Here is a 20,555-nt window from a genome sequence, read left to right on the forward strand (position 1 = left end):
GTGACACGGAGCAGGGCTGGGCTTGCCAACCCGCCACACAATATAATCCGTTGGGGCCTTCAGAAAGATGTTCAATGTATTTTATTGTGATGAAAATCCAAGAACAGAAGTGAAATATTAACATATTTTTGTGACATTTGTAATAAAGCTTGAAACATTTATAGAACATATTTGAACCAGTTGTTGAATGGTTGCACAGATTGATGCTGTGGTGGCGCTGAGTGATGCTGTGGTAACGCATAGTGAGGTTGTGGTGCCCCTGAGTCATGCTGTGGTGGTGCTGAGTGATGCTGTGAATTGTTTCCCCTCGTTTTTGTATCCTTCTGCCCTCTGTCTGCCTGGTGTTTTGTGCCGTTCCTCCACCTGAACTGAGCCCTTTAAAATAAGGCCATGCTCCAAAAAGTACCGCAGCCCCCTGCCCTGAACCATAAAAAACTGCCCCCTACCTCTGTGAAGTACTCTGACTCTGCTCCCTACCCTCCCTTGGTGCCTAAAACTGTCCCCTGCCATGCACCCTACAACGCCTCGACTTAGTAAACTGTCCCTTCTCTGTGTGCTTCGAGGCCATAAAATGTAAGCCTAGGCACAAATGGATGGTTGGATTTGTGGGGTAAAGTTTTATTTAATGTGATTTTATGTAGCGCGAACTTTACCCGAAGGTGTCAGAGCGCTTTACATAAGAACCAGTTGCCAAACATAAGGACTTTGATTTACATGCGTTAAGTAAAAGATACAAACAGGAAAACAATTGAAATGTACTAGATGTAGTCACACAAAGAAGAGATTCTCGTTATATTTCTATATACATATGGAAGGGATATGAATAGATGTACTGCAAGAGTCACATAGGAATGTTAGAGTAGAAAGGTCTACTGCATATACTAGTGAATACAGTCATCTCTATATACAGAAAAAATGAGTTATATTTAGAGGGGTCTGAGTGGGACACAGTGGATGGATGGATGCATGATGGATGTATGTATGCATGATGCATGGATGTTTGGGTGGATGCATGGATGGGTTGTTGGTTGGATGGGTTGGTGGATTGCATAAATTGTTGAGGGATTGGCTGTATATATGCATCTATCCATCCACCCATCCACCCATCCATGCATCTATCCATACACTCTTCCATACACCCATCCATGCATGCACCCATGCATGCACCAACTTATCCATGCAAGCATTACAACAAGAGCCCGCAGCTCTCCTTCGTCTCTCCTCGCCCCCCCTTCCCTGAGCCCGCAGCTCTCCTTTGTCTCTCCTCGCCCCCTTCCCCGTGCCCTGCCCTGCTATTGTAAATGACAATGCCATTTATTTATGTTAAAAAAAACATAAATAAAAAAAATGTCAAGAGCAATGCCAATAGCTCTAACTTTAACAAAGGCAAAACCATTGCATTGTAAATGCTTGTTGACTGACTGATGCTTGCAGCTTCTATCCAGAGAGCAAGAATTTGCATGGACATACATCTAGGTCCATAGGCATTTTCAAGTAGCGTTCATTGTACTTTTCTGTTATCCTATGTAATCAACATTACACATTGATTGTCTTCCCTGTTTGTTATGGTTGTAGTGTCCTGCTGGACACGTTCTGGTGTCTCAGCAGGCACTTGTTGTACCAGCCACTCCTTTGACGGTGGCCACACTCACACCCCACACCGGCTCATGATGGATGTGGGCCTGTTAATAAAAGGGCCTGAGTTCACATGCTCGTGGCCAGTCAACCAGCATACTTTCTGTGTAAATCACTTTAGTAGCATGTGGGCCTAAGGCCTACAACTCTACAATGGCGATGAGGGTGTCGGACTCCAGATGCATGCTGCCTCGCGCCTCCAATGCCGTGAAGAAGGGGGTGATTTGGCTCCAAAAGAACTGATGCAGCTGCCTGTCCAGGGAAGTAGTTGTGTCGCTTCTGGAAGAGGGTGGCCCTGTCCCTGCGCAAGAAGGAGATAACAGAGGCCCTCAAACACGTCGCCACACATGCTGCCATCATAACTAACCACCACGCTAACAAAGGAGAAGTTCAAGGTAGCACTTTGGTGTGCAAGACCCCGCACCTGCTATCTGCGACCTACATCTCCCACCTGCTCCCCATGCTGACTGTGATCACCCGCCCAGCACCAGCAACAAGCCTGTAAGTGGTCCTGTGATGTGGCCCTACGCTGGGACACCAAGAGACCCTTCACCCAGGTCTGAAGTGCCCGCAGCTGAGAGGAGCTACACAACTCTGCAGCATAGCCCGCAGCATTGGTACAGCTTCTCCAGCCAAAATGAGGACTGCCGGGCTGCTGGAAAAGTCTTCCTTCCTGCAGAGGACATGCCTGCACTGGCAGTACAGGCTCCCCAAAAACTGCCAAACCCTGCAAAGCCTGATACCACTCTGCACCCACCTCGCTGGACTGGAGACAGGAGTGGTGCGGTGGCCCCGCGAGAGGAATGTCGGCTGCCTGCTAAGGCCCACCTGCAGGGGTGAGGAGTGTAGATTGGCCTGCAGCCACATCTGGAAGCGTCACCTCCACAGCAGCATCATGCACAGAGCAGCTGCTTTGGACCATGCGTGCAACAGCAGCACTGAGCGCCGTAAAGGTGGCGACCCCAACTAGTGTTTGCATTGAATATCCAACACTGCCACCCAGCAGGACGACGAGGCCCAGCCACCTCTAAACTAAGCTGAAGTAAAAGGCTGGAGCAAACCCTGCCTGCCCTGCAGCAAGAGAAAGATCCCCATAGTGTGAGGCAGATTACCATGGTCCCCAATGTCGAAGAGGCAGCGCACTTACAGTGGAAAAGTCTGACTGTGAAGAGTATCAGATGAAGACTGGGGCTGTGGTGGAACTACATATGACCCCCAAATCTGCATCTCCACCTCAGCATGGCTCTGCAGTGTTACAAAGCCTCACCTGCACCTGAAAAGTATCTGCAGCACCCCTAGTGGTCGTGCACGGCACCACAACCAGCACCGATGTAAAACTACACAGGAGGCAGCCCCTACGGGGCTCGCAGGTTGTAGAAGGAAAGCTGTCCAGGCATTCCCAGACTGCCTGCATCACTATGTAAGCCCACAGGCCAGAAAAATAATTGACAGCACCACCTACACACCAACTGTGGTACTTCACCAGAGCACAGCAGTCTGCAATAAAATGGCCCTTCCAAACACTCATGCCAAGCAGAAGACAACCAGCATTATAAGTGCCTGTGGTGCACTGTGCTCCCCAGCAGCAACAATAAGTAGATTGGCCTAGTGGCCTGCCTATTACCTAAAGAGAAAAAAAGGACTGTTTACAACAGCAAAGAAGTCCTGCTAGCAAGCCATGAAGCATACAGTGCACTGCAAGTGCACGCCCTAACAGCTGTCTGCTGCCACCGCACTCGTGAATATAGTGTTGCATGCCCCCCAGTGGCTGTCTGCCACATCGCAAGCAAAGAAGAGCAAGCATACAATGAGCCAGCTGAGGGACCCTGGAAGAGACTATGCATGTGCAGACATGAGGCACTGTGCACAACCAGAGCTCCACAGAGCCAAAAGAAATGGAAAGGACCACCGTGGCCCGAATGCCGGAGGGAGAGCCTCTACATCTCCACTGCACCAGACCCATCCCGCAGTGGGCCAGAGACAGTCAATGGAGTGCCCAAATACTGCTTTAAGACTGCATCGTACATCAGCCGATTACAGGCAGGAGGCGAGCCGCATGTCCCCAAGTGGTAGGCTGCCACCATAGCAACATATAGAGAACATGGCATGATGCCACATCATGAAGGAAGGGAAGAGTGGCTATTCTATCACCCTGAAGAAATGGACGAACACATTTGCACTGGCGAGATCAACAAGGGGAGAATAACAAGGACTCATGCCACTACAAGACAAGAGTGCACCCGCACACACTAGACAGCCACCAAGGCGGAGTGAAGTCCATGGAGACAGCTGAATTGGAGAACCACATGTAAGCCTCCGGCCAGTGCAAAGCACTCCTCTCCCCATATGCTTCACAGTGCAATTGCATTGCCCGAGCATCTGCAGTTTGAGACAGGTGTATACGTAGGTGCTAAGTCCCTCCAGTCATCCTCACTCCAGGGGAATCATCGTCACCTGTCATCATGGTCTAATGGCAACTACAGCATCATTGCCATTTGCATCAACCAATCCAGAAAAGGGGAACTTTGTCACCAATGCAGAGCTATATACTTGCAAAGACTAAGTATCCAGGGACTATCTTACAGCCCATCCACCCCTGTGTCCTGTTGGCAAGCACACCGACCATTGTGTCACCTACCCTTGCGTTTGCACGCACAACATAGTCTGATTCTGTTAGTGATCTTTCAGCGGCCGCCCGGCGGCCCACAAGTAGCCCTGCACAGTCCACGCAGTACAGTGGCAGCACCGCAAAAGGGCGTCAAGGACATTCCTGCACTAAGTGATCCTGGTACAAGACCTGATCTGGAAGCGGCTCCACCGACACGGTATTGGGAGGCACGGGGCTTCGGAGGATAACATCCTAAGCATCATCAAACCATCCCAGTGCTGGCAGTTTGGTCATTATACTGCCCAGGTGCCACCAAGGGAAGACTCTCTAGCTGGGCTCTACCCACGCTCCTCATGCAGCATGTTTGGGTTTTCTGACACCAAGAGCCTCACCACAAGAGCACACCGGTTCATACAACTGTGTGTAAGTGGACATTGATCCGACGTAAAGGCAGCTAAAGACTCCAGACTCCATTGACCCATTGTTAGTGCCTTGTAGTATCTGATTCAATTATGGACATGTGCCGAGATGCCCAGGTGATCCCAGCTGCACCTGTCCACCGTTGCCCTTCTGACTGCCTCTTGAGTTGGAGAGACTAAATGGTGTCTTGTGTGCATAGTTGTGTTTCCATAGGTTGGACTTGTTTTTGTTTGAATAAAGTTTGGGGTGGGATGTAGTGTCCTGCTGGACACATTTTAGTGTCTCAGCAGGCACTTTTTGTACTAGCCATTCCCTTGAGGGCTGGCCACAATCACACCCCACACCCATCCAACACCGGCATCACAAGTGATGTGGGTCTGTTAATAAAGAAGCCAGAGTGCACGTGCTCATGGCCAGTTGACCAGTTGACCAGTATACGCCCTGCGTCTGTGTCAATCACTTTGGTAGCATGTTTTTTCCCCTTATGCTTTTTAATGTTGATGCCACAGGATAAAATTGTATAAATTTCACTCTTTATAGGTTTTCCTGCATTTGGGATCAGCTTTCTTGATCACTACCATGGGATGTACTCTTTACTTATCCTTACCTGTCTTCTCATACTTAGCCTCTCGCTCAGGTCTGTTACAAGATGGCTATGAAGTTCGGCACATCTAGGACTCTCCGTGCACACAAGCGAGTACCTCGTGCAGGTTATCCTTTTGGCATCCATCTAATAACAGGAAATTGTTTATTTGTGATGTGACCCCCTCTTTTTATTGGCCCTTGTCAGCGGTCATATCTTTTGCCTACCTATAGGTGTCATCACAATAGCATAGCCGTGTCTCTCTTAATTTTAATTTAGAGCCAGTACCAAGATGGCCAATGTGTTTGGCACATCTAGGACAACATGTGCGCATGACCGAGCCTTCAGGAAAGGTAGTGTGATTATTTTTCCAGCACCAATAAAGAGCAAGTGCTCTGAATGCCTACCTTATTAGGCAGACGCCATACTGCATGATCTCATGGACCCGCTTGACTGAAGCATGTGTCACGTATTCCAGCCTGATTAGCTGCATTTTGAACTCTTTCCCCAGTGTAGCACCTATCTTGGGACGAAGCTGGCACACACTATTCACCTGCTTGGTCAACCTCCGGAGTGATTCCAGCCTCCAGAACCTTTCAGACTCTGGAGCATTACCTTACCTCCATGTCCCTCTCGCTTCTCTCCATTACGCAATGAGGGCCCTGCGCCTTGTAGACTCACCCCTTACCAAATACAAATGCACCACCCCCTCCACCATACCTGTTCTTTTGTGTCTGTAGACACTGGGGGGTGGGTGCGGTGCGCTCACACCTGCAGAATTTCGTTTTCCTGGTTTTCTTTTTCTTTCTGAGTTCGGTTTCGGCTGATGGAGTGTCCCGGCGGGTCTTGTGGGCGGGTCTGCCCCTATCAATCTGCTTGCTGGGTGGTTGCACGCAACCTGGGCTTCATCCTGGACTCCTCCCTCACGATGACCAAACAAGTCAACGCCGTCTCGTCATCTTGTTTCAACACCCTGCGCATGCTCCGAAAGATCTTCCTGTGGATCCCCACCGAAACCAGAAAGGCGGTCACCCAGGCCCTCGTCACCAGCAGACTGGACTACGGGAACACCCTCTACGCTGGAACCACAACCAAACTACAGAAAAGACTCCAGCGCATACAGAACGCTTCTGCACGACTCATCCTGGACATCCCCCGTCACGGCCACATCTCCGCTCATCTGAGAGACCTACACTGGCTCCCTGTCAGCAAAAGGATCACGTTCAGACTCCTCACCCATGCACACAAGGCTCTCCATGACATGGGCCCCAAATACCTCAACAACCGCCTCACATTCTACACACCCACCCGCCAGCTCCGTTCCACCAGCCTCGCCCTCGCCACCGTCCCACGAATTCGCAGAGCCACCGCCGGAGGAAGATCCTTCTCCTACCTGGCAGCCAAAACATGGAACTCCCTCCCCACCCACCTACGACTGACCCAGGACCATCTCTCCTTCAGGAAACAACTCAAGACCTGGTTGTTCGAGCAGTAGCGGCTCCCCCCCGTCCCAGCGCCTTGAGACCCTAGCGGGTGAGTAGCGCGCTCTACAAATATGTTTGATTGATTGATTGATTGATTGGTCGTGCTGGTGGTGCAGGTCCCCCCACGTTTGCCCCCCTGTCCCAGGCCGGAGACTGCTGGCACTTCAGGTGACTGGTGGTGCCTTGCTGCCTGTGGGGCTGTGATTTTTGTTTTTAGTTTTGATGCTCATTTGGTGGGGACTCCTGTGGGCCATGGTACGGTGCTCTTCCCTCGTGGTGTGTTTATGCCAGGCCGGTGGTCTGTGAGGCTGGCCTAAGGCCAGTTTGGGGGCATGTGTGGGGTGGCGGGTCCAGTTTATTGTGCTCTCCCTTCCTGGCCTGCTTCGGGCTTGTTTGGATGCCTGCCTATTTTTCGCCTCGGCTTGCGGTTGACATTGCTTGCCCCGGGTCGAGTGGGGGTGGCCTGTAGCAGGGCCTGCTTTTTGCCACCTGAGGTTTGTGGTGCCTCTCTCCGGTCGGTGTGCGTATCAGCCAGTTGGGGTGCTGTGTGCCTGACTTATGGCGGCTTCTTAATTTCTGTGTTCCTCAGGTGAGCGCTGCTGTCGCTCTGGGGTGCTGTTTCCTGCTGTGTCATCGGATGCAGTTTTTGTGTTTGATGGATGGGGGTGTGGGTGTCGGCATGCTGTGCTGCGGCGTCTGGTCATCCTCCCTGCCTCCTGCCGTTGAGTCCATTCCGGAGGTCTGCTGTGCTGTCTTCCGTGTGGGTGTGGGGCTTGTCTTGTGGCTCTTCGGCATCCGCAGCTGGGGTTTCTGCTGCTTTTCAGTAGTGCCGCCTGCGTTTGATTTTTGCTTGCTTTGCTGCCTCTCCGCATTGCTGTGCATGTGGGATGGACGCGACTTGCCTCAGTGGGCCTGGTTGTTTTGCTCTGCGCCTCTCAGTTCCTGTTTGCTGTGCTGCAGGCTTTGGTGGTGTGTTTTGAGCTTCCTGGGCTGCTGTGCACCTCTGGTGGTTGTTCCTGCTGGTATGGTGTCTGGCCTGCGTGGGGTGCGGGTCTTTCAGCAGCCTTTGTTAATCTCTGGGGCTCTTGGACCGCTGGGTGTGGCACTTTTTTCTTCCTGTGTGGGTCCGCATGGGGCCTTCTGCGGTCCCTTGCTTGGTCTTGGCGTTCGGGCTAGGGGTCCCGGTTCTGCCTCGGTGGATGGTGCTGGCTTGCTCCTGCGCAGGTTGTTGGGTCTCTTGTATTTGTCTGTGGCCTCTGGCTGTGGATGCCTGGGCCTGCGGCTGGTCCTCCCTAGCTCTCTTTTGTTCTTGGGTGGGGTTCCTTTGCTGCTTTGGGCCTGAGTCTTGCTGGGTCCTCTTTGTGGCTTTCCCCATGCATCTGGCCTTTTCTTCTGGGTTTAGGCTCTTTCCTTCCTTGTGGGGGCATGTCCTCTGGTGGTGGCTACAGGGGCGTCCCTTTGCCCTGGTGGTCCTGTCTACTCGTGTCTGATGTTGCTCTGTTGCACATGCAGGTTCGGCTCTGCCGTAGCTCCTGAGTTTTGGGGCCTCCTTCACCTGCGACTGTCCCTGGTCTTGTCGCTGAGCTTCAGAGCGGTGCTCTAGCTGTCGCAGTGGCTTGTTGAGCCCCTCAGTATGGGTGCTGCCCCCTTTTTTGGCTCTTCTGTTTCGGGTACTGGGCCTCTCGACCTTTGTGGTGGGGGTCTAATGATGGTGGGGGCGGTGCTCCTTTACCTTTGCCCCTCCATCCTTCAGGGTTGGGCGTCCTTTTTTCTTTTCTGCATTGCAGTGCTCTGTCTGTTGTTGTTGGGTTATTTCTTGACACGTGGACTGTCCTTTTCCCTTTGCACGTGTGTTCTGCCTTTGTGTCTGCATTGTGGTGCTTGCAGGACTGGCGCTGTTTTTGTTGGGGACTTCACCCGAGTATCTGGTCGTCCGTTTTGGATGCTGGGCGGGCCTTCCCCTGCGATTCTGTGCTTCATCTGTTTTCAGCTTCCTGTGAGCTGCGGCGATGGGTGCCTTCGGGGTGGAGTGTGCTCCCGCCAGGGTCCCTGTTTTCAGCTTTGGTGTCTGTTGGGGCTGTTGCTCGTCGCTCTGGGGGTTTCTCTGTGTGTAGTTTCTCCCCCTTGAGTCTGGCAGTGGTCTTTTCTCTTTGGCTTCCCCTTTGTGCTGTTTGGTGGGGTGCTGTGGCTGCCTCTTCCTGCCTGGTTGTTCCGTATTGATTCCGCCAGTTGGCTGTTTCATATACTGAGACTCTTTGCCTTCTGTTCCAATGGTTTGCTGGCTTATTGTGGCTTTTCGGTCTGTTGGCTGGACCAGTTTTTGGCCTTGCCTGCCTTGTTGTGCCGATGGGGCGTGTGTACCGGTTTCCCGGGTGCTGTTGTCCCATCCTGTGGTCTTCCAGAGTGTTGTGTCTGCGGTTCTGGTTGGGGGCATCTGTGTCCTGCAGTCTTTCGGCCCTGGTGGTTCCTGCCCGCGTCTGATCTCCGGCGTTCAGCATTGTCGGCCCTGGTTCATTCCTGGTTGTGTGGCTGTCTGGGCTTGCCAGTTGCTGTGGGTTTTGCTGCCTCCTCTTCCTCTGGTCCTGCCGGCGTGAGTTGCTGGTTCTCATCTGCTCCCAGGGGTTAGGCAGGGTCGGGCTTGGCTCCTGCCTGGCTTGGTGCCCGCCTGGGTGTGCCTGGGGCTGTTGGTTTGGCTCTCCTGGCCTGTGGTCACTGTTTTGTGGCTTTCTGTGGTCAGGTTCGGGCTTTGCCCTCTTCGGTTCCGTAGTTGGGCGGTGTTCCCTGGCTCCTTCTTCTGAAACATCTGGGTGGTTGGGGGCGGTGCAGTGGCCCTGTGCATTCAGCTTGGTTCCTTACTGGCTTCCCTTGTGGCCTCTGCTTCTTTCGCTTCTTGGGGCACCATTGGTGGCCTCCCCTGGTGTCTTGGACTGCTGGGTTCTGCTAGGTTCTTTTGGCTGCTGGTGGGCTGTTGTGGCTGCCCCTTGTTCCTGCCTGGGTCCCCTGTTTTTTCGGGTGTGCTGTTCCCCTTTCCTCTTCCTTCTGTGGTTAATTTCGGCCTGGATGGGGTTGGCATCTGGTTTCCGCCGTGCAGCAGGTCCCTCGGGATCTGCTCCTGGCTTGGGTTGTCCTGTGTGCGCCTGTCCTATGGCGGGTTGGTTGCTGTGGTTCTTTTCAGTGGGGTGTTGACTCTTCACGCTCAAGGGTAGAGTCAAGCGTCACTGTGACCAGCAACTTTTTCATGGCCAGTTGCCACATTTATTGCAGTAAAATGTGTCTGTGCTCTTTCTTGTGTTATCCTTAACAAGCTCCTGCGGCAGACACATGCATCAAGGCATCTGCCTAGTGAACGTGATTATCAGCAGATATCACTCACATTCTAGCCCTGTTCCTTGCCAATTAATTTTGAAACATTAATGGGACCCTATTGTTCCTTAATGGGACAGCACAAGTAGTTTCTGAGTAGGTGACAGACAGTGGGCATGCTGTGCAATTGACTTGATCTTCTATGTAGTATCACTCAGTGTTGAGTTGAACCAGTATAACACATATGAAATCACAACTATGGGTCCCTCATGCTCAAAGGGGTTCATGGGCCATTTTTGGCTTTCCCATTTGAGCTTTCCCACTTTATCCAGAAAAAGGCTACTTAGTAGCCACACAAAAACACATCAAAAAAGTGATGGCTTTCAACTGTCAGGACCCAGGATCAGGAGGTGAGTAAGCTGTATTATCATGCACATTTCATGCAAGAAAGCAAGGCTACCACAAGTCATTTAAGCTGTGCTGATCTTCATTGCAACATTCCCATTTAATACAGTATAAATCATGTCAGGACATTAGAAATCACTCAGGCATTTGTGGAGCATTTTTGTGGGGCCTTTGGAAGTCAATTGTCACTACATAGTGTCTGTATTAGTGTTATTCTAATTCACAACTCGTGTTCCAGGACCTCAAAATTGATAAAAAAAAAACGTTATTCCTGTTGAACACTTCAATCTCCAACAGCGGCAATAGACAGAGACTTACTCTACGAGTCGGTTGGTGGGCTGGAACTCGAATACTGTTTGATACAAGTGACATAAAATAATCAATTCATTGTGTAGATGCGTTTTGTGTACCTTATTGTTTTCTGAGTTTTTCTTAATGTTAATGGCTCGACATTCCTAAAAGCAAATAAAAAACAATCATTTATAAAAGCTATAGCTTTGACTGAATATTGAGCTTAATTGAGTCATCACTTTTGTCATAGAGATGTTTAGTTCCAAACCCTTAACTATCTCCAGCATGTCCTGACTCGCGACCACACACCCCTGCTCTGCTTGAGCAGCATTGTTTTCAAAAGAAGTGACTTGGTCATTTATTTGGATCATGTGAATACCTTACACCCTAGTATACCAGGCGTGACCTCATATACCTTTTGTAACCACTGACCATGGCGATGAAAGAATACCAGGATAGGCTCCAAGCACCCTTTGCTGTAGTGGGGGTATGTAACAGAGAAAACAGGAAATTGATAGAAGGATGGCTTAAGTTACTCTCAGTCCATTGCATCACCTTGACACAGAAACTGTGTTTGCACAAACCCAGCGCTTTTGCAGCTTCCCACTGAGGAAACCAAAAAGGATTTGGGTTGAACACTTGAACTATGGTGAGATGACGTGGTCTGTCCCATCAGTAGGACCCCTGTCTGCATGGTGCCAGTACTGGTTTGCCTTTGGTAGGCTCCGTCTGTTGTAGGACAGTGAGTAAAAAAAACTGTGAATTCGACTGTAGCCCAGAAGTATTTCTTAGTGTTTGGAATTGTTATAAGCATTCCAGCTAGATGGTGGAAATAAAGCAGAGCAAACACCTTTCGATGCTAGAATCTTACTAATGTGATCCAAACTCTTTCAGGATGCACTAGAAGAGTGACTGTGGGTCTTTTCCTATAAGGTTCCTGACAGCTCTCGTTTACATCTTTCAAGTGGATGCTGTGTACACCTAGGTACCACTTCAAAGCTTCACCATCATGAGGCAAAGCAGTAACATTGTCATCATCATGCTGCCACCTAGAATTGCACACACATTTTCATTCGTAAGCCATTGCACACCAGGGACTGTGTCAAATCAAATCAAACAAGCTTCATTTGGTATATAGATATATATCCATAAAAGCATACTACAATAAAACATTTCATCATAATATAAATTCATATCACAGATTTTGACAGGAACACATTTCTTTATAAATGTAAACAGAATAGGACATTAGATATTAGGGAGTATAGACGAATGTGGGTTGCTTGTCGTCACCAGGGGTCAGCAAAATACCCAATATAAAATTTTTAAAATGGTTAAAAAATGTAATCTAATCAAGTTCGTACTTTAGCGATTCCAAATATGTAAGATCCTTTCTCCTTTTAATTGTTATCTGTGTGAAAAGGATAACTGCATTACATATCGATGCATCTTCCAAATTAAAAACTTTATAAAAAGCAGACTTATAAGTGTACAACTTACTAACGATAAAAAGTAGACGTAAAAACTATTTTCTGATGTCCCTGTAAAAATTACAGAAAAGTATAAAATGCAAAGTACTCTGGGGGGTTTTACCGTCACACGGTTACTTTGGTAGATTTTGGCTCTACTTGGAAGTGGAGCGTACTCAGCCCTAAACTTGTCAGGTAAAATCTATGCTGTACATTTTTTGTAAAAATGAGATATGGTTGGGTCCCCCAAAAAATCGGTCCTTCACAATAGAGTTTAACACTTAATTTTTTTGCTCGGCGACCCTCTTATTTTCTCTAGATGGCAAGAAACTCCTCTTGAGCTCCATTTATTATGGGTTTGGATGCTCACGGGTTCTTTAAGGTTAAGTTCCATGTTACACTCTGCTAATAAACCACCATTATAGTGCAACCATGGTATATTCCTATAATGATCTAATTTAAGGCAATCCAGAATTACTTCTTTAGTAAAGTGGGCTTCTTCTTTATTCCAAATTCGATGCCACAAAATGAGGGCCGCTAAATTGATCAAATCACTCATATATGGTACATCTAACTCCTTATGCAAAATATATGTAGCTGTTGAGTTTGGGACCGATAGGACCCTTCTCAAGAACGTATTTTCAAGGGTTTGTAATGGGGAGTTATCAGCCATACTCCATAGCGCTCCACCATAACAAACCCCCGTGATGCACTTGCTCCCGTATAGTTTTAATATCTCGCGTATAGGCTTATTCCCGATTTTCTGTGAAAATCTGAAAAGAGCCTCACTTGATCTCACTAGCTTTCATTTACAAGAATTTACATGAGCAGTTCATGGTCCTTTGCTATTAAAAAGTAACCCTAGGTAAGAGAAAGTAGATGTCCTTCCAATAGGAGTTCCCACAACATTATGGTTTCTGCATTTTGTTTTCATTTTCCCACATGTCATGACCAATGTTTCACTCAGATTAAATTTTAGATCCCTTTTGGTCATGAGATTTGTAAAATGATCTATCAAAAGTTGGAGGCCATTTGCAGTCCTGGATATTAAGACTGCATCATCTGCATATAATAAAACTGAGGTAACACGTTTATTAATAACAGGGGCATCAGCTTGCAAACTCTGTAATAAAAAGTCAACACCGTTAATATAAAGGGAGAATAAAAGAGGAGCGAGGTCACAGCCTTGTCTAATTCCTCTGGTAACACTAAAGTGTGTGGTGCAATTCCCCCTTTTGGCCATAGCGTTTTTTTGAGGTTAGGTGGGTATTTATCTGTGATAAAAAGGGGGCGCCATCTCTGCTAAAGTTTGTCATAACTTGACATGGTTCACCAAGTTGAACGCACTAGACAGGTCAACAAAACAAAGATGGAGTAAACCTTTTTTGGCAAGAGTGTATTTCCCTATGATCAACTCAAGGTTTATGCATTGCTCCACTGTTCTAAAATCGTACTGAACGTCTGTTAAAATGTTTGTATCTTTTATCCAGCATTCTAACCTAGCTAACAAAACTCTGCCCATTAGTTTGGAGGTGGAATCCAGAAGGGATAATGGCCGGTAGCATTTTGCGCTACCTCTCTCCCATTTCTAAAATATAGGGACAATCACGCTTTCAGCCCAAGTTGATGGTAACAGCCCATTAATAATAGCATTCAAAAAGTTGACCAAGACAGGTAACCAGAATTCTTCATCGTGTTTAAAAACATCAGTTGGTACCCTGTCCGGCCCGGCAGCCTTCCCACTTGCACTATTTTTTAAGGCTGTATTTATCTCTCCTCTAGTAATTAATTAATTCTATCTTGGGATTGTTTGTCAGAGTATTATAGCGATTTTCTTCCATTGCGAACGGCTGTTGTGAGGGATTAAATATATTTTCAAAGTGAATTAACCATTCTGCTGGTGTAACTAGTGTGTCAACCCTTGCCGAAGCAGCATCTTTGAACAGGGACTGATCAATAGTTTTCCAGAAAAGGATAGAGTCCTTGGTCTCTGCTGCTTGTATTAGAGTGTTCCGAGGCAACAGATTTTTTCCCTATCCCTTGGTTTACTTTTTAGTTCTTCCTTCAAGTACCTATTTAATCTGGAACAGTGATGGTTAAACCAGTGCCGACAGTCATCACTATTTTTCTTATTCCTAACTTTCAATTCATTAGAGATTGAGTCAGAGATGTTTTGGAAGGCTAAAACAATATGTTTGAGGCATATGAGCTGCAGATCGTATACTGTGCATTAGATCGCCACCTGGTGTTGGGCTCGGATGATTGCAGGTTGTTGTCTTCTTGGAAGAAGTCTTTGTAGTCACAAGATAGGTGACCCCTCCCTTAGACAATACTGCGCATGGTCATCGACTCCATCCTCAGATTGTTTTTTTCCGGCACTGGGTTCGGATGAAAGTTTTTCGCTCCGGCTAGAAAAGAATTTTCAGCAACTTCGAAGCGCAAAAACTTTATACAAACATCATCGACATCGACATCGACATCGAATAAACTACTTTCGACATAAGCTACATTCCGGTGCGTTAACGCGGGCCGTTGGGCCTATCGGTGCCGTACGGCCTACGCCTCATGGACAGGACTCCATTCAAGAGATGCCCGGTATGTCGAGCAAAGTTCCCTCATAGCAACCATCACGAGGTGTGCAACCTCTGTCTATCGCCGGAACACGATGAGTCGACCTGCACAGCTTGTGCATCCTTCCGATCGAAGAAGAAGATTCGGGATCGGAGGGCGCGTCGACACGAAATGAGAAGATAGGCGCCAGCACCGGAGGCCATCTTTGAGGAGGAAATCGTCGAAGAAGACGTCTCCGAGGACGAGGTTCCACTCGATGACATCTCCGAGGACGAGGCTCCACTCGTCGCCGAGGAAGACTCGCCCGATCTCCAGATCATATCGGGGGCAGAGGACTCAGACGACTCGATTCCATCTCGACAACCCGTGAGTACCCTCGCCCCTGCACCACAGACACTGCCCAAACTAAAGGCAAGGGTCAGCACTCCGCCCATGGGGTCCAGTCGAGACCGAAATATCCCCTCCGACGCCCCGCCTTGGGGCTCGGCTCAGAGGAAAACGACTACGCCTTCCGGTGCCTCGGCACCGACAAAACCACATGTGCCAATTCCACCTCCTCCATTGGCACCGAAGCACACACATCCTTCCACACCGAAGGATTCTTCGGCACTGAAGCAAAAACGCCCTTAGGTGCCCAAAGACAAAGAGCCTTCGGCACCCAAACCAAAAGATACATCGGTGCCAAAGCCGAAGACTGTACTGGATACGAAAAGAACTCCAAAGCCTTCCGGTTCCAAAAATAAAGAGGGAAAGCCAGAGTCCGACGCCGCAAGGCCAACGAGACCGGTCTCCACTCCAATCTCAGTACCAAGGACTCCTACAAAGCCGAAACCACCTTCGGCACCGAAAACATTGCCACGGGACTCGATAACGCCTCCTACAGCACAACACACAAAACAACCCCTATCAGCACCAAAAAAATCAACGCCGAAGAAAGTTGTAGAGGAAGAAGAATTGTTTAGACCAGATCCTAAGCAAAGGAAAGTCCATATCAATCCAAAGACTGGATGTGGAGTCTATTCCTTACAAGAAAAGACCAGCAGACACACCACTTCTACCTGTGGTTCCTGCCAAAAATAAGGACTGTGCTACTTCTCCAATGCACCCTTCCTCTCCTTCACCTTCTTCCTCTCCTATCTCTCCTTACATTGAACCTACAGTTTCTCCTGTTCAATCTCCTGCATCATCACACCACACCGACGAAGAGTATGATCTAGGTGGGGGGAATGACATACCAGAGCCACAAGAATACCCTTTAGATGAAGATGTCAGTCCAGAATATCCTAAAGAGGATGACATATATGGCTTCACACTACACAATGTACCAGACATTCCTGATCCTCAGTCCTACCCAACAAAACCTTACCCTGCAGAGGATAGTATTGGGTTTAATCATCTATTAAATAGAGCAGCCCTTTACCACGGGGTTTCGATGCAGTCTGATGCCATTGATGAGGATTTTTTACTGGATACATTTGAGCAATCACAAAGGTCTACGCAAATACTACCCATGATCAAAGGAGTCATTAAACATGCTCGAGAAATATTTAAAGACCGGTACGATGTAGGGTATTAAATCCAAGAATAGAAAAGAAGTATAGACCAGCACCATCTGATCCAGTCTATATTAAGGGACTTCTGCCACTAGACTCTTTAGTAGTGTCTAATGCACGAAAAAGAGCCAATTCCCAGACTTCTGGGGACACGCCCCCACCTGACAAAGAATCTAAAGTTATTGATGCGTTAGGAAAGAGGATTGCTGCGCAAGCCACAAACATACAGCGCATAGCAAATACACAAGGCCTGCTCTCACGCTATGACAGGGCTCACTACGACCAATTAGAAAAATTGATGGAGCACCTCCCAGATCAATACAAAGATCAGGCAACAGAGCTCATACAAGAAGGCAAATTAATATCCAACGCCTCAATTAAATGTGCACTAGATGTAGTTGACACAGCATCGATAGCAGTCAATACTAGTGTTATACTCTGACGACATGCGTGGCTATGCATTTCAGGGTTTAAAACAGAGGTACAACCCACCATCTTGAACCAGCCCTTCAATCAAAACCAGTTGTTCGGGCCGGAAGTAGACAACACACTAGAAAAGATGAAAAAAGACACAGACACAGCTTAGTCTATGGGTGCATTACAATCCACACAGACTAGAAGTTCTTTTCGCCGCTCCTTTTATAGAGGAGGCTCTAAGCAAACCGGCGCAGATACAATGTCATCTTTTAAAGCAAATTTCTGGTGCAAACTCGGAGCCATTTCCTGCTGACTTGGGGACGAGCACGAGCACAAGACGAGCACGAGCGCGGAAGCAGCGAGCAATGTGCGAGGAGGCGAGGAGGTGAGGAGGTCGCCTCCGTGGTTCTGTGGTTGACCCCCGCCGTTCGGCCCCTAGCCTGTGGGTCTTAGTAGCGGCGGCATCACAGTCTGAGTGTAGCCGCGCTCAGCAACTCCACAGCCCCACAGTTCCTCGTCAGCGGTGAGCCGCGAGCACTATCACACAGCATCACACAGCATACAGTGCTCAGGAGTTCCTCCTCAGCCCCTTACCGGCGGCGGGAGCCGCGGGTCTCGAGCCTCCAACCGCCGCGAGTGTGGCGTTGCGCAGCGGCAGGAGCTGTGTGTGCCAATCTTACCGGCGAGTCAACAGCAGCAGGAGCCGCGAGCAGGAGCCGCGAGCAGGAGCCGCGATCCCCAAGCTCCAAGCTCTGAGTCCACAGCGGCTGAGACAGCAAGAGACAGCAAGCAGCGGGGAGCTGCGCAGAGCAGCCGCGCAGAGGAGTGTGGCGGTGGTAGAGCTCAATAACCTCGCACCACCATACTAACCTACAGTAGGAGTCAAGGGCCTCGCAGCAGCGGCGGCTGCAATCACTATCAGTACAGCGACAGGAGCCAAGCGAGAGAGCACTTAAAGGCAAGAAGGAAGCAGTAAGCGGCCCTCGCAAGTGGTGGCAGGCTGTGTGAGAAACCCTACAGTCTTTACATTCGCAAAATCACCTGCAATCTGTAACAAGCAGCAATAACAAGTCAACAGTCCTTAATCCCTAATCCCGGACCCCAATACCCCAATAACCAAGACCTCAAGAACTAGCACAGTGTACAGTCCACCATGAGATTGGGGAAAATTAGGGGGGCACCAGGCGACCAGCAATTAAAGCCAGAAAAAGAGGGAATGGAGGGAAAGAAGTTAACAGAGGACTCAACAGAGCCAACAGAGCCAACAGAGGCCCAAACAGAGGACAAATCAGAATCGGAAAAGCCCAGAAAGCTGAAAGACAGGGAGCAGGAACAGTGTTTGGTTTTTGACCCCAAACAGGAAAATGGCTCGGGGGGCAAAATAGAAAAGGACAACACCCAACCACTTAATCACACCCCCATCAGGGCAACCAGCTCCCCCATCAAAGCCAGCAACAAAAGCAGCAAACGGGCTCTCATCACGGACTTCCTAAAAGTATGTCGCAGCCTATCCCCAGGGAAGCAAAAAAAGCACAAGGCAGTCAAGGAAGCAAAGGAGGCAAGAGAAGCTGAAAAGTACAAGCATAAGGGGGACTGTGTGGACAAGGAGACACACAAGGACAAGGACGAGGTCAGCATGCAAACAAATACAGAGGATGCAAAAGATGCAAAAGATGCAGAACATAAGGTCCCCAACCCGCTTGCGTTAGAGGATGCAAGTTGTACCAACATTATTCAGAGCCTACTATCGGCTCACCATGGACCCCATCAACAGGCCATTCAGGCAGTAGTCCACAAAGAACATGAAACCAAACAGGAGTCAGCACACACACCAATACAATGGATCAGCCAAGCCCAAACAAAAAACCTAAGGCAGCAAAACCAACGACAGCTAATGGTCCAACAACCCGCGAGACGGTACAGCGAAGAGGACAACTTAGCGCTGGGACAAGACAGCTTCGACAGCTCCTGCGCTATACCAAGCACACCGGTAGACCCACAACTTGAGCCACTCCTAGCTCAGAAAGGGAGTCAAACAATTAACGCACAGGAACATCCTCCTAAAAACTTGAATCTACGACTCAAGCAACCACTAATGGCACAGTACCTGACGCAGACGCCCAGTCAAAGTAAGACAAACGTATCACCTCTTAAAAATCCCCAAGAGACTGAACTAATTAGTCCTGTTAGTCACAAAGAACTCCAAAAACTATCTTCCCCACGACGAAGCACCAAGAAACATGAGGGTCATTACCCCATGGAACAACAAGAAGACCAATCAACCAGACTATTCTGGGATCAGTTATTAGGCACCATGAAGACAATTGGATCAGCTGTGACTTATCATGCTGATAAGCTAGATACCCAAGTTGAGCTATTAAATATACTAGCTTTATACGTGCAGGGAATAGATCAAAAACTACATGACTTAAATGCAATGATAACAAGGGTACAACAAGCACGGGACACCACATATTATACGTGTCACTGCCATCAAATAATTGGCAAGCTTGCAGCCGTTCCAACTATAATGTCAGAGTTGTTGGGGGTAGTAAGGGAAACACAACTAAACCACCTAACTACAACGGAAGGAGGGCTTAAGGAGACAAACGGAACTAACAAGGAAGCCCTTGCCACTAACATCACACCAATAAAAGAAGAAAACAACCTGCAAGGAAGCAAAGGTAGAAATACCTCAGTCACCGAGAAAGGCGGGGAACGAATAGAGGAACATCAGCATTCAGAAAGCTCAACATCATGCCTGAATCAAAGTTCTTCATCGAAGGTATCGGCACAAAGCAAGGAACCAGAAAACTTTGAAAAACCTCTCTCGAAACGGGAACGCAAACGCATGAGGAAAGCAAGGAAAAGTAAAACAAACAAAGTCAAAGCCTTCCAACAAGCACCACTGACATCAATCCAGGAAAAACAAGACAAAAATGACAAAAGGGAAAGAGATACTGTCATCACGACGAATCAAAAAAATAATGAAAGTAACAGTGACACACTCAGCATGACGAACCATAAACTCTTGGCAACAAAAGAAATTGCGGCCATAAAAATTCACGACGGCAAAAACAAAATAAAAAAGGGAAATCTGTCAACCAATAAAATTTACGATATATTCAAATCATCAGCAGAGAAGGAAAAGGACAAAGTCGAAAACGAAAAAAACGTAAAATCAGACACAACTCAAACTTTAAAGGAAAAAGAAAGCATCAAGCAGGAAACAGTAATAAGTGGGAAAGGAGAATTATCAACAAGAAATAAAGAAACCAAAAATAATTTACAGCCATATAGTACTATAGACCCCATCGAAAATAAACACCAAGAAGAAGCCAAATCAACCCAGCATGTCAAAATACAGCGACAAGACCCAACAGAAGTAATTACAGGGAATCCGATCAATTACAATAAAAAACAATCGCCCATAGTCCATAACCAAATAGAACTGATTCCACACTACAAATCGAGAGGATCTCATGATACATTAAATCGAAGCGCAATAATAAAGCTACTCAAATCCTTACCAGCCCTGAGCCATATAACATCTGGCGACCTGGAAAGAATTGAATTCAAATCTACTCCCAACCATACGGGGGCAGAAATAACAATAGCCACTTGGACAAACCATTTAGTCACTGAACAGATTTTGAGGCACAAGGAGGCATTCGAAGAGTGGGGTATAGAACTAAATGAAGTGGAACTCCCTCGTTACCCGAGCCCCCTACAACAACTTCCCCGCATAGAGGGCGTCCTAAAAGGAGCCAAAGGACCAGAGACCCATGAACAATTAAAGGATGACGTCAAATTCAC

General features: G+C 48.2%; 1 protein-coding gene and 1 long non-coding RNA gene across 4 annotated transcripts in view; one reads left to right on the forward strand and one right to left on the reverse strand.

The window, feature by feature from the left end:
- The window catches only part of LOC147747719 (coagulation factor XIII B chain-like), a 1,426,313-nt gene that overhangs the window by 662,686 nt on the left and 743,072 nt on the right, over nt 1-20,555 (forward strand). The gene's annotated exons all lie outside the window — the stretch shown is intronic.
- The window catches only part of LOC147747720 (uncharacterized), a 31,480-nt gene continuing 19,433 nt past the window's right edge, over nt 8,509-20,555 (reverse strand). The window contains exon 3 of the long non-coding RNA XR_015308383.1: nt 8,509-10,893. This is a non-coding gene — a long non-coding RNA (uncharacterized LOC147747720). The remainder of the gene's footprint in view (nt 10,894-20,555) is intronic.

This window comes from Lissotriton vulgaris, chromosome 1_1, assembly GCF_964263255.1.
Source record: "Lissotriton vulgaris chromosome 1_1, aLisVul1.2, whole genome shotgun sequence".
Taxonomy (NCBI): domain Eukaryota; kingdom Metazoa; phylum Chordata; class Amphibia; order Caudata; family Salamandridae; genus Lissotriton; species Lissotriton vulgaris.